The sequence below is a fragment of the Cricetulus griseus genome, chromosome 6 (assembly GCF_003668045.3).
Source record: "Cricetulus griseus strain 17A/GY chromosome 6, alternate assembly CriGri-PICRH-1.0, whole genome shotgun sequence".
Taxonomy (NCBI): Eukaryota; Metazoa; Chordata; class Mammalia; order Rodentia; family Cricetidae; genus Cricetulus; species Cricetulus griseus.
In genome coordinates this window covers 83,932,457-83,946,172 of record NC_048599.1, presented here as the reverse complement: position 1 = coordinate 83,946,172, position 13,716 = coordinate 83,932,457, and the positions used below count along the sequence as shown (strand labels likewise).

The 13,716-nt window shown below is 49.3% G+C and overlaps 1 long non-coding RNA gene across 1 annotated transcript; it reads right to left on the bottom strand.

The window, feature by feature from the left end:
* Window positions 1-9,021: 9,021 nt before the first annotated feature.
* LOC100773771 lies at window positions 9,022-13,059 on the bottom strand. The gene is made up of 3 exons (XR_003486613.2): window positions 12,950-13,059; window positions 10,490-10,639; window positions 9,022-9,255 (listed from the first exon to the last, which is right to left on the bottom strand). It is a non-coding gene; the product is annotated as an uncharacterized LOC100773771 (long non-coding RNA).
* Between the last annotated feature and the right edge of the window lie 657 nt (window positions 13,060-13,716).

Genomic DNA, 13,716 nt, shown 5'->3' with positions numbered 1-13,716 from the left:
AGTCAGATCACTGTGACTTGGAGCAAGATGGAAACCACTAAGAAGATTTTGAACAAATTGGAAAATGCAAAGAATGGCTCCCACTCAGAGCCCAGTGAGGAAGCAATACCACAGTCCCTACAGAAGATCCAGCTTGTACCAGGTGGCAGCAGTGTATATAGAGATGACAGGTGGGAGTCAAGATTTCCAGATGTTTGTAGGTATGAGAAAAAAGGGGGGACTTCCAGGTAACTGTGAGTTTATTGGTCTACACAACTAGGACAAAGTTGTTATGGACTGAGCTGAAGAAAGCTGAGTAGGGAAAGGCCAGGAGTTGAATTTAAGATCTGTTGAGGTTGAGACACTAGTTAAGAAGAGATGATAGTCAGATGGGTCCATATTGAGTTTGGAGTTTGGAACAAGGCCTGAGCTTGAGAATTTTGAGCACAGAGACAATATTTCAAGCTCTAAGAATGGATAGAGTCACAGTTGGAGTGAATGCAGATAAAGAACAGGTTCAAAGGTTAACCTTTGCCAAGGTTAACCAATTATGAAGAGGTCCCTAACCGAGGAGGCTGAAGACTGTGTCCAGCAAGGTGTGAAGAAAGCTAGGACATGTGGCACCTTGGAGACCCAGTAGAGAGTGATTTCAAAGGAAGGCGAGATCAAATATGCCAAACTTGCTGTTGGACCAAGTTAGGTGAGCATGGGCACTAAGGAATGAGTGACTCTTGGTGTTCTTGAGGACATTGGTTGTTATGTAGCAATTTCCTCCCATTGAAACATTCTATCCTGAAAGGAAGCTTGTAAAGACTCAGAAAGTTCTAAAGGGAAGTTCATTAAGACTCGGAAAGTAAACAACTCACAAATCTCAGGAAGTCCCTGAACCCAACCAGATGTGCAAGGTCCTTTACTCTCCAAGGTTATTTAAGCAATAAGGACTGCTGAAGAGAGTCAGACCAATTGAGCTGCTTGGAAGAGGCTCTCTGGACCTGTGGAGCTGTCTATAGTCATGCAGGGAGTCCTAGAGTTGCTACCCAAGTTGGGGAGAAAGTTTTGGCAATGAAGCTGTCTTTGACTTGCCCATGATTCTGGAAGTAACCCCAATAAACTCAGGTTCTAAGTAAGTACTAAGTTGTACTTTGGTAGTATCTTACTTTTGTTTGTCTTCTGTTTCTTATCTGGGTGAATACACATTAGTGTTGTTCCTCAGAAAAGTGTCATATAACATTGGTGTCCTTAGCAAGAGCAGGTTCTGTGGAGTGGTAGATGCAAGCTAGTTAAATGGAACCAAAAGAAAGAGATAAAGGATGGCCCAGATACAACCCTGGGACTCCCTGATAGGGAATGTCCTTGCAGGTATTTGGTTGAAAAAGAGCTGAAAATGTGTGGGAAGTTCTAGAGGACACGATTTAGCCCAGAAATACCCTATCACTTTCTTCAAAGAAGAGAGAAATGACAGTGTGTATATTGGTGGGAATGATGCAATAGAAAAGGAAATTGCAGAAACAAGTCTCAGCCATTCTCCTTTCTCCACACCCCCCATAGCATTGAGGTTACTGGTGCCAGTGACCACACTCAGCTTTGTACATGGGCTCTAGGGATTTGAATTCAGGTCCTCATGCTTGGAACTCAGGTCCACTCTTACTTGCTGAATTGTCATCCCAGTCCCTAATTCCCTTTATTTTCCAAAGAAACCAAGGTGAGGCCTTGAGCTGAGGGTAGGGGAGGGAGAGCTGGAGACTGAGACAATAGAAGATAGATGTCGGAGATGCCCAGGTAATGCACTAGAAAAAGTAAACCGAGAACTGGTTAAAGAGTCATGAATTTGGACTCAATTTGAAGAGCTCAAGATTTTATCTCAGTAAGAACAAGGAGTCTCTTTTTTTTTTTCTCTTTTGGTTGTCCTTAGGTATCCCTTACCCCCAGCACAGACATAGGCATTTACCACACTTGATGATTGAGTCAGTGCATTATGTGGGGCATGCAACAGGAAGTGACTATCCCTAGTGCCTGAGGGTGCTTTTACTAGGGCCATCGTAATATCCACCTGGAGAACTGAATGAGACACCCCGCCCCCCAGTTGTGGTCACCCTAGAGCCAGCCATACTGCTGAAAGTTAATTAACTTGGAGGTGTTTTCCTTTTTGTTCTCAGCTGTAGAAAGCCAGACTTCATTACCACAATTAACTGTTTCTTCAGAGCTCCTGGTAGCTCCCCGGTTCTGGGCCGGGAGCCTGGCTGGGTCTATACCTCCTGCCTCCTAAGGCCTAAGAGTTGCTTTGTCCAGTGGGTGTGTTCAGGGGCAGTAGCAAGGGGAATAATCAGCCTTCCCCAACTACCCCTCCAGACCAGAGGTCCTGATAGTGGGGGCTGACCCAAAGCACCCTCTGAAACCAGGCTGGGTTCTGCCCCTCTCCACTTCTGCCAAAGCCGCTCCCTTAGGCTCCTCTCCAAGCCAGCTGGGTCCTGAGGGGTTTTTGCATCAGCCATTGTCTTATTTCCTGTTCTGTCCTGTCAGGGAGACTTGACCCCCATGAGAGGCCTGGGAGCAGAGCCCAGCAGCATTGTAGTTTTTAAAGTCCCCTGACTGTGAAACAGCCAAGGCTGACATCCACTTTGTTCTCCATAAAACCAAATGGATCTTTCCTTTCTCACTCCTGATTAAGAAACAGAGCTGAGTAGCCAGCATTGCTGAGCAGCTATGATCAGAGCTCAGGATCTTCTCCAACCTCTACAGCAGCTCCATCACAGCCTCACCTCACAGGTAGGGAAGTGATCTCAAGGAGACATTGCCCTGGGCACTTGGTGGAAAATGGACAGGGTGAGGGCTTGAAGTCACCTGGTACCTCATGGACCTTGCTTTGTAGGGACAGTTTACAAACACAAGTTTACAAATACAGTTACTTGGTGGGAAGAGTGAAGAGGTTTTTGTTTTGTTTTGTTTTGTTTTGTTTTGTTTTTTGACTGGACTGTGGGTGCAGTTCAGAGGTCAGAGCCTTGCCGTCTTGTCTCTTCTGCTTAGAAGGTGCTGGAGGATTTGTGACCCAGTGAGAGCAATTCAGGAGGTACCCCCTGGCCTTCTAGGGAGAAGTGAAGTCATTAGAGGTTGGAGGAAACAGACAGACCAGTCAGGAGGTGACCACATTAATCCATTCAAGCAGGAAGCAGGGATCACACAGGAGACAGACGGTGAATGGGCCAGCAGAGGCAGCCATGCACCATGCACCATGCACCAGTGTCCCTTTGCTGGAAACCTTCCCTGCTACCCAAGGCTGCTGGAAGCACTGTTGGGCCATCTCTCTCATGGCAACAGAGACATTTCATTATAATTTAAATCTTTCTTGGGTTTCATCAGAGGCTATGAGCATCTTGGAAGAGAGAAGTGCTCAGTCCTCAGGTGAGGGGAAAACACGCCAGAACTTTCTCTTCTAATATAAACGAGACGAAAAGATGCAGCTGAACCTGGCAGAGCCTGCCGGAGCACACTAATAGACTAGATGAGAAGAGAATTATAGAAGGAGACAGGTCCAGAGGGTGATGGGGCAAGGAGAGAAAGAGGCTTCCCCTGCCAGCCCCCATGGCTAAAAGGGGCTTTGTCGCCTTCAGCAGAAGCATCCCCAGGGGCTGTGTGGGCTCGGATCACCTGGCTGGAAGCTTCTCAGCCTGGAGCTCAGAGAAATAAGACCCCTGTCTGCCTCCAGCATGTTCCCTTCCCAGGCATCCTCCTACAGCTTCCAGTGATCCCATTAATTATGGAGGCTCAGGACTGGGATGGAATCCACAGCATTTCCTGCATGGGAGCTCTTAGTGGGGGAGGGCTCAGTGACCTAGAAATAAGAGGGTGGGTGGGGGTGGAGGGGCAAAGGAACTGCTCCCACAGATTTCCACTCCTCCCGGGGCTCAGAAGGGTTGGGGGCTACCCTGTGTATATGCAGGCTTTAAAATATTATCTTAGCAGTTATAGGTCCTGAGGATCACACACTTGGCTCATAACTGGGTGTTTTGCTTTCATAAAATCAGATTATTTTTCTTTTGCCTTTAATAAAAACCAGCGCTGGTTTCTGACTCACAGGTTCAGAACAGCCTTCTCTGCCTCAGAGGCCTGGATCTGTGGTGGTGCAGGCTGGAACTGCTTTCAAATAGGAAATCAATGGAGAACCAGGAGACAAAGCAGGAGAGAGAAGGCGGAAGGGCGAAGAGCAGAAAAGCCAGGGCTTCATGGCTGCTCAGTCCCAAGAGGGAGGGAGGCAGGGCCTCCAACTCCACAGCACCACTGGCCCCCCCAAACCTGTGCAAGCTCATGCCAGCCTGCCGGGGGAAGTGTCCACTGCAGCAGAAACCCCGAAATCTTAGGCAGATGCCCTGTCACCTGGAGCGAGAAGCTGTCACCTCCCTCAGGAGGGCCAGATGGCTCATAGCTGCTAAGGTGTAGGCTGCAGAGGCAGAGCTGGGGGTAGGCAGAAGTGACCATGGAGAGAGGTCCCTGCTCTGGCTGCTCTGCCTCCAGCCCTTGCCCCCATCACAGACACTCACACCCCCGCTCCCCACCTGTCTCTGGCTCATTTTATCTCATTGCTCTCCTGCTCTTTGTCTCCATCCCTCTTTCTCTGTTGGCTCTAAAGAAAAAAAAAATGGCTGAGCTTGTTAGGCTGGAATCAAACATCCTCACTAGCCGAATACATCAGAAGGGACCTTTGCTTTCACATCTGGCTCTTTTTATCCTGTGACACAGGCTTCCCATAGAGAGGAAGGGTCAGGAGGGGGACCGGTGGGTGTGGGTGATAAAAATCAATGCAAGCCCTATCATTATCTGGCCTGGTAACAGGAATGGAGGAGTGACTAGGGCAAAGGCAGGGAAAGGAGGGCGCTCTGATGAGGGTCAGGCAGGGCCTTCCCAACAGGTACTACCATGCAGGAGGCAAACCTTCTGTTAAAAGCCAGGTGTCCAGAGGATGGAGGAGGGGGTGCTTTCCTGTGGTGGTGGTGGGGGCACCAAGCCTCTGTGGCATTAAGGATGAACATGGAAGCAGACCCAAACTATACTCATGCCATTTCACCTGGTTCTCCAACAGCCCAGTTATCCCTGTGATAACTGTAACTTAGGAGGTCCCCACAGTCCTACAGGCCAGTACAAGCTATGCCTTGCTGAAAGAGCTAGGCTGCCCTGCTATGCTCTCTCTGGTGCCTCTGGTCTTGCAGAGTGGGGGGAGTTGGCTTGGAAATCTGAGATAAGATACCTTAGTCTGTGAGGGTACAGCCTAGTCAGACCCAAAGATGGGAACTCTGTGGGAAGGTGAGCAGGGGGCATGGGCCCATTGAAGGACCCCGCCCTCCCCAGATGGCCTTACCCATGCTGCCTGCACAGGCAACTCCTTGTGCCCTGGTTGTTTTGAGAGATGGAAACTGCTGCTCTGGGGAACAGGAGAAGGTAGTCAGAAAGTGATACACAGAGAGGTACAGAGGCAAAGAGAGACACAGGAGGGAGACAAAGCAGAGTGCTGCTGACCTGGGTCTCCCCCACCCAGCCCCTGTATCCAGACACTCCCTCTACACTCCCACCTCTGCATGCTGGCTGCAGATGGCAAGGGAAGAGGAGAACACATGGCCATTTCCTGAGCTTCCCAAGTGCTCATGCCAGGTGTGCCACATGAACTCTCTGCTATGTACCAGAACAACCCATCCCCACCACAGGGTACCAGAACAACCCATCCCCATCACAGGGTACCAGAACAACCCATCCCCATCACAGGGTACCAGAACAACCCATCCCCACCACAGGGTACCAGAACAACCCACCCCCACCACAGGGTGCCAGAACAACCCATCCCCATCACAGGGTGCCAGAACAACCCATCCCCATCACAGGGTACCAGAACAACCCATCCCCATCACAGGGTGCCAGAACAACCCATCCCCATCACAGGGTGCCAGAACAACCCATCCCCACCACAGGGTGCCAGAACAACCCATCCCCATCACAGGGTACCAGAACAACCCATCCCCATCACAGGATACCAGAACAACCCATCCCCACCACAGGATACCAGAACAACCCATCCCCATCACAGGATACCAGAACAACCCATCCCCATCACAGGGTGCCAGAACAACCCATCCCCATCACAGGATACCAGAACAACCCATCCCCACCACAGGGTGCCAGAACAACCCATCCCCATCACAGGGTATCAGAGGCAACTGCCAGGATCATGTATTAGAACAGCCTGGTCCCTTTCACAGAGCCACCAGGAACTAACTCATTAACTCTCCCTCTGGCCCTCCCTTCCACCCTCTGTCCTTTCCTTCCCTCCCTCCCTTCATACCTCCCTCTCTCCCCTCTTTCCTCATGCCCCCCTTCCAGGGTGAGAGGGCTCATCACCCACCCACTCACCCACTCAGCTCTAAGGATGACTGGGAGCAGCTATGACTGAGTCAGAGCTCTCGGGGGGGGGGGGCACTGCCATGGAGGGAGGCAACAGATGGCAGTGCAGGGTCATGCTGCTGCCCAAGCCACCCCCTCAGCACCCCACATCCCCTAGAGGTGGCATTTGTAATGTTAGCAGCAGCCTATTTCAGCCCCTCCTCTGGCTCAGGCCGGGCAGTGGGCTATGAGTAGGGAAGGTGGGCAGTCTGAACACAGAATAAACCAGGAGTTCGGGTGTTAGTTCCCTTCCCGTGTTTCTCCCACCAGGCTGCAGGCAGGAGTCAGCAGGTCACCCTACCCCATGACCTCTGCCCAATTCCCACTACCCATCTGGTCCTGAAAACCCTTGGGATTTGGTCATGGACTTGTGACCTCTGACTGTCTTCATTCCATCCGTATGGAGAGTTCCTACCACTCTCCATCTCAGAGGTGGGCAGAGGCCTGCACCAAATTGGAAAGCCTCATCCAGGAGCAGTGTCACTACTCATCTGGGGATGATAGATAATATGTCTCTAAGAGACATTCAGAAGGGGCATACAGAGCAGGCTAGAGTGACAAATGGAGTCCCTAGCTCCTAACTCCAGGGAAGCCTCTAGCTGTCCATCATGCTCAAGGAGTCAGGACAGGTCCCTCTGGGGTTAGGGCTGGGGGAGGAGAGGGACTGGCTGACCTGCCACAGTGGTTGCTATGGGAACCACAGTGAGGCTGGAGGGAGAAAGTGAAGACTCCTTTCCCAGTTCTTGCTCCATGTGACTGGTTATCGTGATGAGCCAGGCCTGAGTGAGAACTGAGAAGGGGCTGAAGCAGTCTTTTGTCCTAAGAAAGCTGATACCCAGGAAAGAGATGGGGAAAGACATTTTCAGACTGTATCCTGGCTGCCTTGCAAGTTCAAGGTCAGGGAGGGTCCTGCCCTAGCACTGAGAACTCAGCACTCCAGTTAGGATGGGATTGGGAGGGGACTGTGAGGCATGTACCTTTAAACATTCCAGTCAGAAGAGGGGGTCAGGGTCAGGGAAGGATTGCTGGCAGGATCAGAGACAAGCAAAGGGCAGGGATGGGGTCGCTTGTGGAACGTTCAAAAGTGGCTTCTCTGAAGGTCGTCATTCATTTGCTTTCCAGTGTCTCAGAGGATTGGGTGAGCTGAACAGATTTCTCTACAGGATGTCACAAGACCTCTCTCTGTCTCTCTGTCTCTGTCTGTCTCTGTCTGTCTGTCTGTCTGTCTGTTTCTGTGTGTGTGTGTGTGTGTGTGTGTGTGTGTGTGTGTGTGTGTGTGTGTGTGTGTGCAGTATTCAACCTCAGGTGTCATTTCTAAAGTGCTCTATTTATTTATTTGCTTGTTTATTATTTATTTCCGACAGGTCTATTCACTGGCCTGAGACTCACCAAGTGAACTAGGCAAGCCCTGGGAATCTGTTTATACCTTCTTAGACACTTGGATTATAAATGTGTTCTACCATGGCCAGTGCTTTTTAACAAAAAGATTTATTTTTAGCTATGTGTATGTGTAGTGTACCATGTGTGTAGGCACCATGAAACTCAGAAGAGGGCAGATGCCCTGGAGCGGGACTTACAGGTGGTGGGAGCTGCCTGATGTAAGTGCTGGGAGCAGGAAGCATTTTAAACCTCTGAGTCATCTCTCCAGCCCCTAACACCTTTTAAAATGTGGGTCCTGGGATTGGACACAAGTCCTTACACTTTCAAGGTGAACACTTTACTGACTGTGCCAATTTCTCAGTTCTTTAGAACTCTTTACTACTAGCCCTGTGGATTCCCAAGGAGGCAGAGGATTTGCAGAAGTTCTCCCCAGGCGCTGCCTCCTATCTCCTTTGAAACTAGAGGAGCACCTGTTGGGTTATGTCTGGGGTAATGGATGATTCAGAACTGGAGGTGAAGGCAAAGCTGAGTCCTGGTTCTGCAGACAATGGATCTCTAGGTAGACAGGAACATTATTGGTTTTACTGGCACTTGGAAAGATCGGGGGCTAACAGGAGCTGGTGGTGGGAAGAGCAAAAGGGATCAGTCCTGGCAAGTGAGAGGAGGTGTGGAGGGGGCTGAGAAAGAGATGTGAGAGATTGCAAGGCCCTGCTAGCTTTTTTCACCAAGGACAGTGATGGGAGGTGCCTTTACCAGCAGTATGGAGACTGCCCACCCTTGTCAGAGAGCTGTCCTTCCCAGATGGTAATGGTCCCTCTTCTCCATAGACCAACATGAGTGACCCCCTCCAAGTAGGGTGTTGTTTGTCTTCTATGCCTCCCTTTCCAATGGGGATAGATATAAGCCTAGAATGTGGAGATCACAATAGTAGAGTCACTCAAGTACAGCTTGTCCTGGTGGCTTTGTTATGAAGGAAGGTTCCAGATGTAGGTAGAATGGGACCCGATCCTGGCAGTGCTGTGGCCTCAGCCAAGTCAGACATAGTCTTGACGCCACAGTTTCCTCATCTGACTGCGGGGCTCCTGGAGTGTTGGGAGTTCAGCTTGTGACCTTGACCATGGAAGTGCTCGATAAATATTAGCTATCGTTCATTGTGATACCAATAAGATTTTATCCTTTTTTGTAATAAAAGTCCAATTAAAGTTAACTTTAGATCACAGCTTTTTTTTTTAACACACTTTTATTACTTTCAAGAATACACAGTGACACCTATTGGGCAAGTTTAGTACCGGCTGGAACTTTGGGATGCCTCTGACAGTCACAGGGGACAATGATTTATCCTTAGAGACTTCTTTCTGCATCTTCATGCACTGGGAAGAGTTTGTCTGGCTGCACAGTTCCCATGAGGCACTGGGACTTTGCTGATGGGGCGCTTAACTGAGCTCCAGTGTCCATGTCTGGGCCTGATTGTCACTGATATGAAAGAGAAGGGAGGTCTAAAAGGAGGCTCAGCCACACAGGCATGAATAGAGAAAAGGGAGACAGAGGTCCAGGAGCCCCAGGACTGTCCTCTCTAGTACCTGGTAGCAGAGACTTAAACCCATGGCTCATGGAGTAGATGGTGACAGCCTGGGGGTTCTGGAGTTGCCCTTCCCAAGCCCTGGGTAACCTGCTCTTCCACAAGGTCCCCTAGGGGCTACAACAGAAGGCTCCTCCATGTCCCCTGAATTCCATGTTTGCCTTCCCTCAGAGAAGTGTAGTTACCAGTGGGCACCTGGCTGCCTAAGTGGACCATTCTTCCGAGCCTCATTTGTAGTAGAAGAGATGTGTGCCCCATCAAAGCCAGCACCTTTTAAAAACCAGGCCTGCTTCTGCTTTGATCTATTTTCCCCTCTCCCTACCTATAGCCAAAACATGGCTGAGACCCAAGACTAACCTATAAAGACTCTGGCAACCCTCTAGGGAATGGTGAAGGACTCTGAGTCTCCAGATGACTATGGGAGGCAGGGCTCTCCATCCCAAGCTACAACATGTAGGAAGAAACTTTTCTCTTTAAGATGACTCAAAAGCAAATATCTAACTACCGATATCTAACTAGTTGCTACCTAGCGTGGCAACTGAGTTAAGGAGATGAGATGGATAAGGTATAGTGACAGAGTACCCTGGACGAATGACCTCTTTGAGGTGGTAGGTCAGAGCAGCCTTCCTGGGGAAATGCCATTTAATTTGGGGACTTCATGGAAGCTGTAGTTAGGAAGATAATGCAGGAGGTCTGGGTGTGAATGGTGCCTTGGGCAGAAGGTATAAAAGGAGATAGGATGAGGTTATAGAGTAACAAAGTCAGCAGAGCATGATGGGAATGGGAGGGCAGCCCCACCTCACCCAGCCCTGGTCCTGGTGATTCCAGCTCTTTGCCCTCCTGACCCTAATCCTGAAGTAAAGCAAAGCTAGGCCAGTTGTATGGTTTTCATTGTTTGAGATTCCTCTCCTGTGTGGACTTTGCCTGGTGTTCCATTATAAGAAAGAAAGCTACCGAAACGGTTCGAGCCATGGTGAACCCTTGGACCCAGGAAGTGGTGATAGGGAAGGAGGGCCGGGATGTGCACAGAGGAACGTTGCAGAACTCAAAAGGATGCACTGGATTTGGGGATGCAGAGGACTGTGAAAGTTGACCCCTGAAGATTCCTGTAACAAGAAGGAAACTTACATGGAAATGAGCTGGAGCTGAAGCAGATGGTGCACTGGGGGAGATGTATGGGTGACCGGTACAGAGGCTGCTGGGTAACACCAAATGCCTCTTCAAACAAGCTCTGCTGCTAATGAGCCACGCAAGACGAGGACTTGTCGACAACTGCTTCTGAAAAATAGAATAACCTGGCCAGGTGGTGGTGGTTCACACCTTTAATCCCAGCACTTGGTAAGAAGAGACAGGTGAAACTCTGTGAGTTCGAGGTCAGCCTGGTCTACAAAGTGAATTTCAGGATAGCCAAAGCTGTTACACAGAGAAATCCGGTCTCAAAGAAAACAAAACAAAACAAATGCAAATAAACAAACAAAGATAACCTGTATGTTCATTGAGAGAGGACTGGCTAAATAAAGCAAGAGTCCTTTGATTAACAGGCACCAGGTACCATTAGGCTCTGCAAGTTAGTGAGTACCCCCTCCAAACCACCGCACAAAGCCAAGGAGCATAATGCGGGACGGCAGGCACTAGCTGCCACCATTGCATGCATACACAGATAGAGCATGAAAATTTTTATACACACAAGCAAAGCATAAATATTTCCCCTCCAACGTAAACACACTGTCTCCAGGAAGGAGAACCGGGGGAGAGGGTGACTTTTAACTCTGGATCCTTTGGGTCCCTTTTGGATTTTTCAACCGCAAGCATTCATTAGCTGTTCAGCAATGAATACTTTTCATTAATAGCAGCTCCACCTGAGAGGTGAAGAAGCCACTGTCTAGAATGCAGCCCCAGGGCAGCTGTCAGGGGCAACCTGTACTGATGAGCCCCTCCATGCTTGCCCTCCCTGCAGCTCAACCTCACCCCAGCCCCGGTGCTGGTGACTCCAGATCTTTACCATCCTGGCCCTAAACTCTGAGGTAAAGCAAAGCTGGACCGGTTATATGGTGTTCGCTGTTGCTATTAACATTGATTTTTTTTTTCCTGGAAGGCAACTAATACACATAAATATGATCGGTTCCATAGATGCTGATGGCCTCAGTCAATTCACAGGAATGTCAGGATCCCAAGCCCACACGTGTGTGGAGCATGGCTGCACCTGTCATGTGTCACCCCCTCCATGGTGCCTTTGGGTAAACCCAGCTACTCTAGCAGAGGCATAGGTGGAGTCAGAAGGGAAGTCTATATACACCATCTGAGTGATCTCAGCGAATTGTCACTGGGCCCCCGTGTGCAGACCCAATCTCTGAGGAAGGAGATGGAAGACAAGCACAGCGGCTGTGCCTCCTGAGGGCTTTGGTCTCCTGGGGAGGAGATGAAGCATAAGTGTCCTGGGGAGGGAGCACCCCAGGAGAGGAGATGAAGCACCAGTGTCCCATTGAGGGCAGGAAGAGACACGAGGTGAGGACTGTGGACAAGAACAGATGCTGAGAGCTCAGAGGAGGCCCAGAGAGGGCAAAGGAATGGGCATGACTGCCTCGTGCCACTGGCCTCTGTGGCTACTGATACTATGAGGTTCAAGGAGATGGCCAAGATTACAGGGCAACCCAGATTTGAGCCAAGTCAAGCCTGTGCTTCGGGCACACAGCATACCCTAATAATGGCAAGTGGCAATGTGTCTCCCCCCAAGCCAGGTGTGGATCTCAGGGGGACACACGCAATCATTTCATGCACAGACATGCCTGGAAGATCATTGCTGTTTGTTTTTTTTTTAATTACTTAATTTATTTATTTGGTTTTTCAAGGAAGGGTTTCTCTGAGAAATAGTTCTAGCTGTCCTGGAACTCACTCTGTAGACCAGACTGGCCTTGAACTCACAGAGATCTGCCTGCCTCTGACTCCCAAGTGCTGAAATTAAAGGTGTGTGCCACCAATGCCCATCTCATCACTGTTTTATAAGAAGGAGATAACATGGGGAAAGTCAGTTACCCTCCAGGTCACACAGCTAGTGAACAGTGGAAGTATGATCCAAACCTAAGCAATTCAGCCTCTGAAGCCTGTTCTCTCATTTCACTCTTCCAAGTGAGATGGGTTCCATGTTGAATGGGTTGCCTGTGAGGTGTGTTCAGAGGGCCAAAACCAACCTAGCCAGGGTTGATGAATTAAAATTGGGGACAAAGAAAGAAGGTGTGGAAAGGTGTGTGTGTGTGTGTGTGTGTGTGTGTGTGTGTGTGTGTGTAAATAAAGTATACACATATGCATGTACATGTGTAAGTATACATGTGTGCAGGTGTGTGTGTAAGTATATGTGTGTGAAGGTGTGTGTAAGTGTATGTGTGTGCATGTTACGATAAATCTTTCTGTCAAAAGCCACCGAGCCCCACTGCCATGTGTGTGCTTTACACCATCCACCTGCCCAAGTTTGGGCCCAAATGAATACACAGAAACTTGTATTAGGTACAATGCTGCTTGGCCAATGACTGGGATTCTCATCTGTTAGCTCAGTCTTAACTATCATAAATCTATATATTTTATAAGACTTACCTTATCAGACTCCTTGTTGGCGTCCTCTGTTGCCGGTGGATCACATCCTGCCATTGGAGGATCCAAAGGGGAAAAGGGCCCTTCCTGTTTCTCCTTCGCTTAAACATGAGTCTCTTTGCTATGTCACTTCCTGCCTGGATCACCACTTCTCTACTACATTTCCCAGAATCCTCTTTGACTCCTAGTCCCGTCTAACTTGCTGTCTCATTGGCCAAACAGTATTTTATTCAACAATCAATAAGATAAACATACACAGTACATTCCCCATCATGTGCAGGCATGTGTGTGAGGTCATAGGGTGACCTCAGGTGTTCTTCAGCTGCTTTCTACTTATCTGAGACAGAGTGCTATAGAACATGGTCCTCTGGGAGAAAACAAAGCAAGAGTCCAGTACCACAGGGTTTGTTGACTGCTGACAACTCCTCACAGAATATGGGGGGTCAGGAAGGGCCATTGGACCCTAATTTGAGACTCTAGCCATTCTTCCCAGCCATTTGTATGCAATTCCACCTGGCCTCAGGAGGTACTGGAGTATACACACTGTTGGAGGTTAACAGAAGGGGCTCCACCTATGTGGCTATGGCAAAGCCATTAGTTACATTGGGAGAAGGCTTTCCAGTGTGACTGCTTTGGGATCCCCATTCTTCTGCAAGGAGCCCCTCATCCATGCTCTGTGACTAAGCTAAATAAACTCCTAGTTTATAGGGTGAACTTGGGAGGAAGGGTACTTTGGTTTGTTGTTTGGACCTTATAAGGAGGGGACAGAT